Consider the following 13,800-nt stretch of genomic DNA (forward strand, 5'->3'; position numbering starts at 1 on the left):
ATAAAGACTCTATCTATTTTTGAATAAGTTTTATATATGTTAGAAAAAAAGGTGTATGGTAATGATTTTGAGTCTATTTGATTATTAATATCATTTAAATGATAAGAATTAACAAAATCCTTTAAATGTTTTGCATTAGATGTATTTTTCCTTTTTCCTATAGTAGTAGTATCATTTTCATGTAGGATACAATTAAAGTCACCTGCCAAAATAATATCTCCTATAGAAAATGATATGATCCTATCAAGATGGTATTTCACTGTATTAATACCAATTCCTGGTATCTGATATACATTGATTAATGTATAAGTCTTTCCATTAATTTGTATTGTAATCATACAAAACATTCCTTTATCATCTTGATAAGAATTAATAATTTTAGGAATGGGCATACTTTTATTCCATAAAATAGCCACTCCTCTTTTTTTCTGAGTGTGCTCTGAACTAACCAATACTGTATATTTATTTGTGGCTAATTTATCAATATCTTTTTTCAAGAGATGTGTTTCTTGAAGGAATACTAAATTGGCCTTATGTAAATTAATGTATCTTATTAAGCTTGCCCTTTTACACGGGTTATTCAGTCCATTAATGTTTAAAGAAATTCCTTTTAGAGAAGTCATTTGGCATTTTTAAAACATATAAAACTTATAATCAGAATAACAATTAACAAAATAAATAATGTTATACCTCCTCCTTTAGGTGTACCTTAAAATATAGCTGTATTTATTGAATCTCTTATGGGATTTTGTATAAAATTCAATTTTGTTTGTAGTGACAATGAGCTTACAAAATGTATTGTGGATGTCAGAACTATATACACACAACATTGAACAAAAGAAGATAATGTAAGGATTAAACCTTGCACCCAGCCTGGAGTTAAAAACTCCAACTTAGAGTAGCACATACTACTCAAGTTAACCCCCTACGCTAAGCAGCAGTACCTCAGCTGCCACCTTATCAATTTAATACTAGTTATTATTAACTTAAATTAACAACTTTTAATTAGATTATCTGGTAAGACAGAGCTACACATTTGATAAATCAGCATCATATAAACAAATAGAAACTTTTAAAAACAATTCATACTGCTATGTACATCTATTTAATATAATACATTTATAATCAAATAGCATTCAAATAAACTTGATATTAGGAAACAAGAAGAGAGAAAAAAATAAAAGAAGTGAGAGAGAGCGAGAGAGAGAGAGAGAAAAAAAAAAGAGGGCATATCTACATATTAATTTATTCAAAGTTTGTAAAAATAAGTTCTGATGTTCATTTAAAATCAATAACTTAGGCTATTATGGTTCAGACATTACATATGTTAAGATGTACCTATTTTCTGTCATAGAAATGCAGTTAACAGCTTCCAAAAGACTTTAAATTACTTGCATCAAAGCTTTTTTCTCATACTTATTATTGCCAGTAAAATAAAATATTATATTTATAGAAATGGTTATAAATCATACTACATAGCTATGTAAATTCTCAGATATACTTGCATTATTGTGTAGAAAGCCATCTGTATTTTATATATCTGAACTGCTGCTTTAAAATATGTCACATGACAACTTCTTCTAAGATAGAGTCATAAAGATATTTATACTTGTCAGTCAGATAAATCAAATGAATTATAGCAATGTATATGTTTAAATCATAGGTTTTTACATACATTAATATGTTGCAGTCAAGTAAACTTTCAAAAACATATGTATAAATGTTTCACTTTCTATGCCTTCTAAAATATCACATTTGCTTACTATGGGATACTGAATCATTTAAAATCATTATAACTTTCATATTTTATAAATTATAACATGGATAAGTAAGTAGTTATAAAAAATAGCTCACATTTAAATGTTTTAGAGTTTATTTTCCATCGCAGAGTCGCATTTGCAGCAGTTCTACTTCCTGGTAGAGTGTTCTTCTTGAATCTGCGATGTGTCAGTGTGAATTCAGGGGTCAAAGTTCAAATTGACTGTATTTAGCTTCTCTGCATGAATTCTGAGTGTTGAAGCTTTTAAAACAACTCGAGGACACTATTCACGAGGTAACCCACATCCCAAATTGTCTCCCTTAACATTCTGGCGGGAATTTTGATAAAAACAAGTGACTGACATTCATTTAGCAATATAAATGAAGCTAAACAGAGCAAAACCTTCAAGTATTTTACAAGTTATTACAGCCTCTATGAAAGTGAAACTAAGCCCACAGTTATTAATATGTAATAGAACTAATTATTTATGCCCCTATTCAATTTTTATACAAATCTTATTATTTACTGTATCAGTATGATCAAAAGCATGTGAATGTACTAATATGAAAGGAAATAGAGAGAGAGAGAGCATAAAAAAGAGAGTAGAAAATAAAAAGAGAGTAAGAAAAAAGATAAAAAAATGAAAAAGGAAGCTATAAAAAGTATCTACAGTGGAATATTACTTGCTGTTTATATTAATAAAGATGGATATGAAACATATTATTTACTACTAATTAGTTCTAATTATTATTAATTAAAGCATGACAGATTATTTGTAAACAAGTATAAGCAATAGAATCAAGGAAGTATAATTAGCAATAGCATTTAAACAGCATATATACTTTTTTACAAGGAATAAATAAGTTATTATTCCATTTATCATATTTTCATTACACTTCTCTCCCTGCCCTCCCCCACCCCTTACTCAATGCATAATCTAAAAAGAATGTCATTATTTAAAATAAAAGAAAAGAAGAAAAAAATGTATCAAGTTACTAACCTTGGTTCTCTTTGTCAGAAAGAGAAACATATTGAATGATAGCTTGTTATTAGTTCCTCAGATATTTTGACTGATTATGAAACAAAAACAGTTCTTTGTACACAGAAAATAACTTTGATTAAATATTTTTCAGAATATTTGTGGCTTTCTGAAAATGCAGTAACTGTATTTAAAAAGATTAATAGTGAAGAAAAAAAGAGAGAAAAAGAAAAAACATAGAACAAGTCATTTGTTTTTTAGTCTCTTTTTCTTCTCTGAAGTCTTCCATGAAGCTTCTGTTGCCAACCTCTTTAATGAAGGACTAGCCCATTCCATTTCCTCTATTTTATCCAAAATCTTATTTTTTTGATAAACAGCAATGCAGAGTCTAAGTCTTCAAAAATTTTAGGGCCATCAGGAAGGAAGATTTTTAGCTTGGCAGGAAACAGAAGGTAGGTTTTAAACTGTGCTTTCTTAAGCTCCCTTATTAATGGCAGAAAAACTTTTCTTTTAGTTATTACCAAGGAAGAATAGTCATTGTCAAAACACACAGTTGCCTCTTTAATTTTAACAGGTGCTTTAGCCCAAGCAGATTTAAGTACCATCTCTTTATCAAAAGATGATAAAAATCTAACTATAACTGATCTAGGATACTTTTTGTTAGAGTTAGTATTAGCTATAGATCTATGGGCTCTTTCGATACCAAAAGAAAATGCTTCTGGCAGGTCTAAAGTTTTAGGGAGCCATATATTTAAAAAAGAAGTAATATTGTTACCTTCAATATTTTCTGGCAGTCCAAAAATCCTAATGTTATTGCACCTAGATCTATTTTCCAGGTCATCAAGCTTTGTTTGTAGATGTGTATTTTGTTTCAGCAAAAACTCAATGTTTATTTCCTCTTCTTGGATTCTATTCTCCATGTCATTTACAGTCTCTTCTATGCCTGTAATCTGAGTCTTCTGTTGTTGCAAGTCTATATGTAACAAGTCTATTTGTTTTGTAGTTTTTTCTATGAAGGTATCTATTTTAGTATCCAGTTTATCCATCTTGGCAGTAAGTTGCTGGATTGTAGATATCAGAGACTGAAGTTCTTTCTTGATGCTGGAATCTTGAGAATTTGTTTTACTGGAACTCATTTCAAACAGAAAAGCTGACAGAGAAATTTCCAAGGTGATTTCTGACAGGAATATTATTAAAATTGTCTTTCTTTTTTAGATATTATTGAAGAAATAGATATACCAAACGTATTTAGAAAGAAAATTACTTCATAAATTAATTTTTAAAGTAATTATTTCCTGTCAGTGCAGTGAAATTGGTGGAGCTAAAGAAATCTGCTGCTATCCTGTGTTCATCCTTGGCCACGCCCCTCTTACCCATACTTTTCTGAATGCATCTTTAGTCTTACTGACTGTCATCTATCTTGGAAAATCTCTCAATCCATTCACAATATGAGTATGGGTGAGGGGATAGAAGTAAAATAATAGTGATGTAACATGGCCAACTCAAATGACAAACTGCCTCCTTTTGCTGCCACTTGGAAATATGTATACATGAGATGATCAACCCACACTTTGCTTATGACATTTTTAAGGCATATTCTCCATATGTCCTTCCTATTCAATGATTCTCCCTCACACATCCAGTGCAATCCCCTATGAATTTGGATGATGTCCCCCTTTTCCTTCCCTGACTGCAGGATAGAAAATTCAGAACTTTTGAGCTTTTTCTCATAATCTAAACCATATGTTCCATTCAACACTTTTGCTGCCTTCCTGCACACTCTGCCCATTAACACAATCTCCCAGCCTTATGTGCCCTTTAGAACTTCATGCAGCACATAAGTTGTGGCTTCACCGTTGCTCATCAGAGTGCAAGTAGGACCACCAACTGTCTGGTGTGATGCAGTCCAGCATCCATACCTCTCAACCTCTTAGTGGAAGAAATCTGGACAAAGTCTAAAATAATGGGGGGGGACAAAGGACCAAAAACAGAGACAGATTTTAAATATTGCTCTTACAAACTTTGAAAGTTGTTAGAATAGCAAAATTTGTGTTAGCATGCATTTTCTGAAGGAAGCAAAGTCCAAAACTCAGATGTATGCCATTATTTACTGATTTCAGTCCTCACTGATTTGCTAGAAAGCCATGCATTTTGTGAGGAACAGACCAAAATATGAGTAAAAATCTGGACAGCTGAGAGCTATGCCAGCATCCCAGGGGTTTTTGCTGCAGCCATATCCATCTGTATTTGGGGGCCTTTTTCTGGTCTACATTTTCCACTTCACTTCTCTCTAATTTGAAACATGCTTTATGTGTTGTTGTAGCACAGGCTGAGCACCGTTGTGCTTTCATCATTAAATTTTTATTTTTATCTGGTAGCCTACTGCTCTGACATATCCAGCTCCCTACTTAGTCTAGTATCCCATCTACTACCACTGTTCCTACCTTGTTGTCATATGGGAACAGAATTTTGTCTGTTTGTTATGATTTATGTAGAATGAAAACACTCAAAATGAGTGGTCCCAACACTGATTCCTATGGTACCCTATTGTCCTAGGCTACTCCTCAGTGATAGGGTATTCTTAACCTCCATCATATGTGTCTTTAATGTGAGTCATCAAAACAGCTCTCATTTCTCCTCATTGAGTCTGATGGTTAATAAATTGTTCCTAGGCAGCAAGAGTCTGCTCCCTCTTTGAATACATCTCATACTGGTTCATAATGTGATAGTAAGGTCAGAATGTCAGAATGCACAGCACAATAGAACAATAGGTTCTCTAACCACACCAGACACTTGAAGTCACATTCCAGTATTGTCCCTCCAGTACAGCATGAAGAGTGATGATCTTCTTAAGTGCTAGAGCTTTCAGACAAGATGTTAAAAGAAGGACCTATTTTCCTGACCAAGTAGTAATTGGGTGGATGCTGACTATGAAGTACAACTTTTTATAATGAGTAATGGGAGATATATTTAAGCACATACATTCATAGATTCATAGATATTCCAAGGCCACTAAGTCCTATGCCCATTCAAGCCAATACCCTCCTTCATCCCACACCTCCTTTTTCCAGGGGGGCATACAAGTCAATCTTGGAGTAAATTTATATATACCCATCCAATAATCTAGTTTAGGTTTAAAGTAAAATATTGAGTTGTACTACTTAACACATAGGGGAAGTTTATTCAAAAAGTTTGGAAGGCATTGGATTATAAACTTGTCCCTCCAAAGCTTTTTTGATTTATCTGTTGGTAAAGATTTAGGTCCCCAGTTCAAGCACCGATGGAGATATTGGACTTGCACTGAAACAGGATGGACAGGAAATCAGGTCTCTAATGGTACAATAAATGAGTCAGAGATCTTCTCTCAAAAGTCGGTATACACTGAATTAAGGGATAGAACGGCCTCTTTTAGTAACGCATGGAGTTTAGGCCTGTGATATTTTTGAAGAGGAACATTTGGAGTCTTTCTAATTGTTTGATATGTTAATTAATATACATTTTAAAGAGAGGTGTTGTACTCAGTAACTATCCTGATCAATGCTGAGTTAAAAGGAGTAACTACCACTTTAGACCTTGATGATATTCCTTTGGCAATTAGCTGCCCTAAATTAAAGGATCTGTGAAGTAAATACAAAAAAGGAGAGGTCCCAATGCTGAGCCCTGTGGGACAATGCTGGTCTCCTTCGTACGTTCTGATAAGTCATCTGCAACTCACATTGTGTGACATCTGTTTTTCAGTTTACTATCCATCTTATCAGATATGGGTTGATTTTTGACGCATTTAGCTTCTTATTATGATGCCAGTATGGGGAAAGGTGTTGAAGACCCTGGCGAGGTCAAGATACATAGCATGCAGTGTATGGCCAGCATCTACAGTCTCTGTGACTCTTTTGTAGAAAAGTATCAGATTAAACAGACAGGATCTACTCTTCTAAAAGTCACACTGCTAGGGGGTCAAGTCTAATCAGATTCTTGATATTGTAGTTTATGAGGTCAGCTATAGTATGTCCCATGGTTTTGTAGATGAAAATTGTAAGGCTTGTAGGACTGTAATTACCTGGAACAACTGTAAGAACATCCTTATGGGGGACATCACCACAGCAGTGTGCCACTTATCAGAGCTAAAACCAAAAGTTAAACTTTTGTTAAACAGTCTGAGGAGTGCTTCTGCAACAGCATGTTTAAAACTAAGCAAACAGATATATTGTCAGGTCCCGTGGAGGAAGTATTTTTGGTCTTGGTTAGCATTTTCAGTAAATGACATTCAGAGATAATTGGGGGAGTAAGGGATTCAGATAGCTGGGGCTTTGAATAGAACTCTTGGAGGTGAAATTGACATTACATTTGTTAGCAAGGATATTGGCAGAGGCTATTAAGTCATAATAGGAGGCAACATTATAAATAAGTTGAGAGCAATGCAGGGAATTTTTTTTTTTTTTTTTTTTTTTTTTTTTAGTTTTCTAACATGGACAATGAAAGGTTTATAATTATGTTTGGATTCAGAGGCCAGCCAAAGTCCATGGGCTCCTTTAGTGGACCTAATCATGCTTCTTCATTTTTTTTTAAATTCTTTTGATGTTATCATTTAGAAATGGGGTTTTGGATCTACTAAATAATTTAAGGTATTTGTTTCTTTTGTTGTACAAATTATTTATGGTAGTAGATCATCAGTATGGTTTGTTTTTGAATTCCCCATAATACTCGGTTCTGGTAATGACTGCTAGCTCTATGCATTTTTCAAAATGAATGTAAAATTCCTTAGTAATGCCTACTGTTGTAGTAAGGTCAGGGGAGGTGTAGTTATAACTGAATTTTGATATTTTGATATTTCATCACAGAGTAGGTCGAGTCAGGTATGTCTGTAGTCCTTAAATTCAATGGGGTTTGCTGTAGGAGCTTTTGGGATTTTAAAGGATAAGGTCACAAGTTTATTTTCAGACTTCACTGGTGAGGGACATATCAGAGGAGTAGTGCAAGAGGCAGCCTCATTTGTAACAATTAGGTCAATAATGTTGTTTTCTCTAGTAAGTTTACCTATCAACTGCTCAAGAGAATTTTTACTTATTAAATGTATGAATTTGAGGGCATATTCTACCTTTGGAATACAGTTTTCCCAGTTTATGAAGTGTAGTTAAATTCACAACAAATAGGAGAGATATTACTAACAGGGAAATAATTTAAAACATTGAGGACACTTGCATGGTCATTAAGTTGACAAAGAAGGTGCTGGGTGATAATTAATCCTATCTAGAGTGATCTGTAATTTAGTGAATTTGTTTTTTGATTCCCCGGAGATCTGCCTGGAGGTAATATGTTCCTTGACGAATATAGAGAATCCATCACAGTTGACATCGGGTCTGAAGGTTTAAAAAGCACAAAACACTGATATAGAGCTACTGCTTTCTTTACTTTAAAACCAAATTTCAGCAACTATGCATATATGGATGTTTTCCAAATGCTGGAGTGTTTCAAGATCAGATAATTTATGGTTTAGAATTTTGTCATTGCGGAGAATCACCTTAATGTAATTCAATTTCTAGACTGATTTGTTTGTTATTTAGAATGACCATCAACTGGATTCTGTCTATAAAAGGCATTGGGGGCAGCAAAGGTTTTAGTAAAGTATAAAAAAGCTTTGAAACAAGAGTTGCAGGTCAACCTTAGCAAAGCAAGCTGGAAAGGAATTTCTCCTGTGCTGACACATACCAGATCTCCCTGGAAAGACATCACTTATTTAACCAATTATTGAGGCCAGTTACCTTCTTTCTGTATCTAGACATCATTCAAAGTGAAGGAAGGATTCCACTCAGGAGCAGTGTCTTAGCTGCATTTGTAAGGTCCATGAAAAAGTTCTAACAGGTTTCTCTGCATATCCCACAGGATTATATATCTCAAGTAATTTATTCCCACATGAGCAAAGTACAGTTATGTAAGTAAACTTACCATAACATTAGATGTTCAAATGAGCACTGCTTTGGTAGCTTTGGCAATATGGGTTATACCCTGCCAAGGATATAACAGCTGTCCACCTTCCAAAACTTCAGGAAACCTTCCACTTGACCAAACTGTCTGACAGCTCAAGCTGAGCTGACTAAAAGACAAGTATGGGTGCCAAGCAATTCAGAGCTTTCCTGCCAACAAAGAAAGGGAGGCTGAGCCCAGAAATGACAATGCTATAAGGAACAAAAAATAAACCACACACACTAAAATAAACAACACACAAAAAATAAGGGGGCTGGAAGGAGGGAGTGGCTACTGAAACAGTGATCATTCAAACATCTACTGTTACAGTAAATTTACTTAGACAACTGCACTACATTCATCATATTGATCACTGCTGCAGTAGCCTTAATTATTTGGGAGATGGAAGGAGAAGACTTGATGAATGGTCCTTGCAATGCCTGATTTAGACCTAGAGAAAGAATTAAACATATAATGTTTTGTAAAAGTATGTACAGCGGACCAAGTTACACCTTCTACAATACTTCTAGAATCCAACCCTTTCCAAAAAGCCATAGCTGATGCCAAGGCACTGGTAGAGAGGGCCTTTACCCTGCCTGAAATACTTTAGTTGTGGTGAGTACAACCAAAGATCGCTATTTGGAAATAGTATTTTTGACACAAGTTGCCCCTTCTTTTTACCCTCACAAAACTTGAACAATTGATCAGAAGATCTGAAAGGATTTAGCTTTGTCAAGATTGTACCTGAGCTGTCTGTGGCCATCCAAGGTATGGGAAATCCTTTCTCCCTCATTTGTGGGTTCAGGAAAGAAAGTGAGGAGGTGAGTAGTTTGGCTTAAAGTAAGCTCATATACCACGTTAGGCATAAAGAAGGATTCGTTCTCAAACAAACCCCATCCCTGTGGAAAATGAGATAGGGCTGACTTACCATAAGAGCTTGCGACTCAGATACCTTCTTGCAAAGGTCAGAACAATTAATAAGACTGTTTCCCATATTAAGAACATCGACTCAGCCAGGTTATCTAGTACAAATGGAGCAAATGTTAGCTTCTGTAACACAAAATTAAAATCCCAGGGAGGGGCCGCCCATTTTCCTGGAGGTCTCATATGCAAAACCCATCCATTTCCTAAACATTTTGACATAAGAATGCATTGATAGAGGAAGATCCATGGGCAGACATTCTGAAATGGATGATAAATGAACTTTGATAAAGGAATAAGAAAGCCCATAGGATTGTAACTCACACAAATATTGTAAAACCAATGGACATCTAGCCTTGAATGGGTGCTGGTTATGTTTTTGGCACCAAATAAAAAAATATTTTTGTTTGCTAATATATGATTTTCTAGTAGCAGGCCTCCATTAGTACCTGCTGCATATTCTTAGTAAACAGGTACCTAAAGGGAATTAAGACTCTATCATCCAGTTCATAAACTGAAATTGATTGGTGTCAGGGTGTATCAAACACCTCTGTTTTTCTGTGACTAGATCCACTTTGTCAGGAAGCTTGTGGTAATTACCCTTGCCATTTTCAAAAAAAATGAAGAACCATGGTTGGCTGGGCTGGAAAGGAGTCAACACAATGATCTTAGGGAATTCCTTCTGAATCTTCAGAAGTAACCCTGGATATCAGTAAAAAGGGTGGGAAAGCATACAACAGCATTTCTGTTCATGGAAATGGAAAGACTTCGGTCTTCCAGGTCTGAAGCAGAATCTTACCAGCTGATTGTTCAGAGAAGAGGCAAAGAGGTCTACCTAAGGAACACACCATAGATGGATCAAACCTTGGAAGACCTCCTCTGATCTAGTTTCCATTCATGAGGGTCTGCCCTTGTCCTGCTCAGCTTGTCTGACACAGTTTTACTCTGACAGAATGTAGGGTGCCTGTAGAGTGAGACTGCAGTGAAGCTATATCACATGCTAACATGGCTATTCCGCAGAGGGGGTATGACCTGGGTCCTCCTTGCTTGTTGATGTACCACATGACTGCGATATTGTCTATAACATCCTGAAGAGGTCCCCAGGACCAAAGATGGTTTAGAGAGTTGAGTGCCTTGATCAGGGCAAGCATCTCTTTTATATTTATCTGCTTGCATCTGGCCTTGGACTTCCATGCCCACAGAGCTTCAAATGTTTCCACTGCCAGATGGTGGGACAATGGAGGACCCCAATATTGAGAGGGTAGGGGCCTGTATTGGTGCGGAGGTTGGCAACAGCTGGGACAGTATGTATTGAACACCCTGAAGGCAGGCCTCAACTGGATGAAACCACCTATCATCTAACTCTCCAGCATGTCCTCAATCCAGTATTGAAGCCCCTTTTCAGTGGGGCTTGCCAGGCTGCCACATGCTGGGGTGCCTGCATGGCCGGTGCCACCACCCTGACTGAGGTTGTTCCCAGATGGGCAGTCAGTGAGCACTTCCTAACCAGGGAGGTATGTGCCTGGGTCTCTCCTAGAAATTTTGAATCTGTAAAAAAATGAACATAAACAGAAAATAAATACATTAACAAAGGACAAAGGAATGCATAATTAAAATAAAAACAGAGAAAGTGGGGAGATATAGACAAAAAAGAAAATAATACACACAATAAATTCACACATCATTTTATACAGCATTCAATTTCTTACTTAAAAGAATTTTTATTTTATAAATCTTTATTGAATTAAAACAGAATGTATGGGAAGTGCATATGCAAACTTTGGATGACATTTTTATGGGAAGTTTTAAATGCTTACTTGGCAAGACAGTGTTTGCTATCAAACAATGATGCGGTTTACATATTACAGTCTGCTACACAAACATAATGATCATATTTGTTCCTGATATGCATTTTTTTTTGCAATATTGCACTGAGGACATCCTTTATAAATACTTGAGGACATCCTTTATAAATACGTGTCTTGTAAAACCAGTTAGGAAGAATTTTGCACTTATATAATGACATATGTCTCACTCGTGCTTGCTGTATCCTAACCCATCCTAACCTATCCTAACTCATGACTGCACAGCAAACTTTAGTACAAATCATATCATCAAGTCTGATGATGATTCCACAGTCGTGGGTTTCATCAGGAGAGACAGAACAAGAGTGTATTCAAGGAAGAGGTTAACACAGTGATTGCCTGGTGTGCAAGAAATAACCTTGAACTGAATGTAAGTAAAACAAAAGAGATTATTGCAGACTATGGGAAGAGGCAAACACCCCATACACTGCTCATGATCAATGGAGAGATGGTGGAAAGGGTAAGCAGTACCAAATTCCTCAGAGTTCATATCTTTGATGATCTCTCTTGGTCAGGGAACACCTGCCACATACTGAAAAAAGCACACCAACATCTCCACTTTTTGCTGAAAATACCATTGTCAGCACTTTCCACCTCCTACAGAGTAGCAATTGAAAGCATCCTGACATCCACTTTTTTGGTATGGTATGGGAGCTGTTTGGTTGCAGATAAGAAATCTCTGCAGGGAGTGGTGAGAGTTGCTGAGAGGATAGCTGGCACTAGTCTGCCCACAATCCAGGATCTTTATACACTGAGGAGCCTAAAGAGAGCCACAAAAATACTAAATGATACAACTCATCCTGCAAACAGTCATTGGGTAAAAGATACCGTAGTACTTGATGCAGGGCAACTAGAGTCAAAGACATTTTTTATCCGAAGGTGATGAGACTTCTTAACTTCAACATTAGGTCTGACCATTGACAAGTCAGGATGTTGAAACTTCTCATTCACTGTGTGATATTGTTTTATCTATTATTGATTAAGTCCAGCCAACCATTATAATTTATACTACTAACCCAGGTGCAATATTTTTTCTTCAACTGCTACTGCTATGTGCTTGTTCACCCATAATGTGGTACATGGTTCATGTGCAATACTATTACTTGAATCTTGCTGCTAGATGTGTGTTTTAGTATCTTAACAGAGTGTATTTCTTGGAATATATGTAGCTATATACTTGTGTAGAGTTGATTTATAAGATTCTGGTTGAATTTAATAAACCCTACATGGACGTTTTTTCCATGTAGGCATAGTGGCACACTGCTTACATGAAGGTAAGCAGGCGTGCGATCTACTAAACAGAGCTGAGCGGTGCTCATGAGCCCCCCAACATGGAAGTATCCGTGGCATGCAAATCACCTGATAAGCAGATGAATTGCATGCATATGAGGGAGGTAGAGCGATCCAGAAAGCAGATAGGCAGTCCTACAGACCTCGTGTTGGTGCCCATAGTGTACATGGAAAAATTCCATGTACAGGATGTAAAAAAAAACAACAGGGACTATAAAATAGCAGGTAGATGGGCAGAAATAGCATAGCAGAGAAAGAAATGTGCAAAACTATCCACGGTGTGCCCAAAACCGTATGGGAAATAATGCAAAATATTTTTTTTTTTTTTATAATCTGGGTATGTTTTGCACACCACGCCACAAGCCGCAAACATACCATTATGAAAAAAAAATGTAAAAGTGTAAAAACGACATTTAGTAGTACATGACAGTAATGTATTATAGGACCCTGCATGGAGTATCTGCAGTGGTGGAATGGTTCTGTTGCTGGAACAGTGTAGTTCCCAGGTTGTGTGCACGACTCTATGCAAGTGAGCTGGGGTTACTGAATAGCACAAATGGGTATCTGTGTCTGCAGACCTCATTTGTGTAGGCACAGGACCTTGTTGGTGTCCAGAGAAGAGGTAGCTGACAGCAAAGGGGGTGTGTGTCTGAGGACTTGTAAGCTCATTGGAGCTCAGCGGTGTCTGTTTGCGAGGCACGGAGCTCTGCTGAGCAGGGAGGGGGTCTGTGTACATTTGAGAAAACATTAGGAATAAGGTGCTAGAAATTGTGAAGGATATTATTAGAGGGGTAGACATCAAGAATAAGACTGAGCTGGCCGAACAGAGGTGAATTCTGATTTTTAATGCAGCTAAGGCACCTGGAATCAATGATATGGTGTCTCTTAAACTCTTGCTACGTGCACATGCACTCCCCCATTGAAGCGTTTTAGAATAATATGCATTAGTCACATTTTTTACATAATATTATGAGATGGTATATATATGTCTTTAAGAAAGCTGCATGTTTAATTGATTTGCTTAA

Source organism: Protopterus annectens, chromosome 5.part0, assembly GCF_019279795.1.
Source record: "Protopterus annectens isolate FY-2018-M chromosome 5.part0, PAN1.0, whole genome shotgun sequence".
NCBI classification, from domain to species: domain Eukaryota; kingdom Metazoa; phylum Chordata; order Ceratodontiformes; family Protopteridae; genus Protopterus; species Protopterus annectens.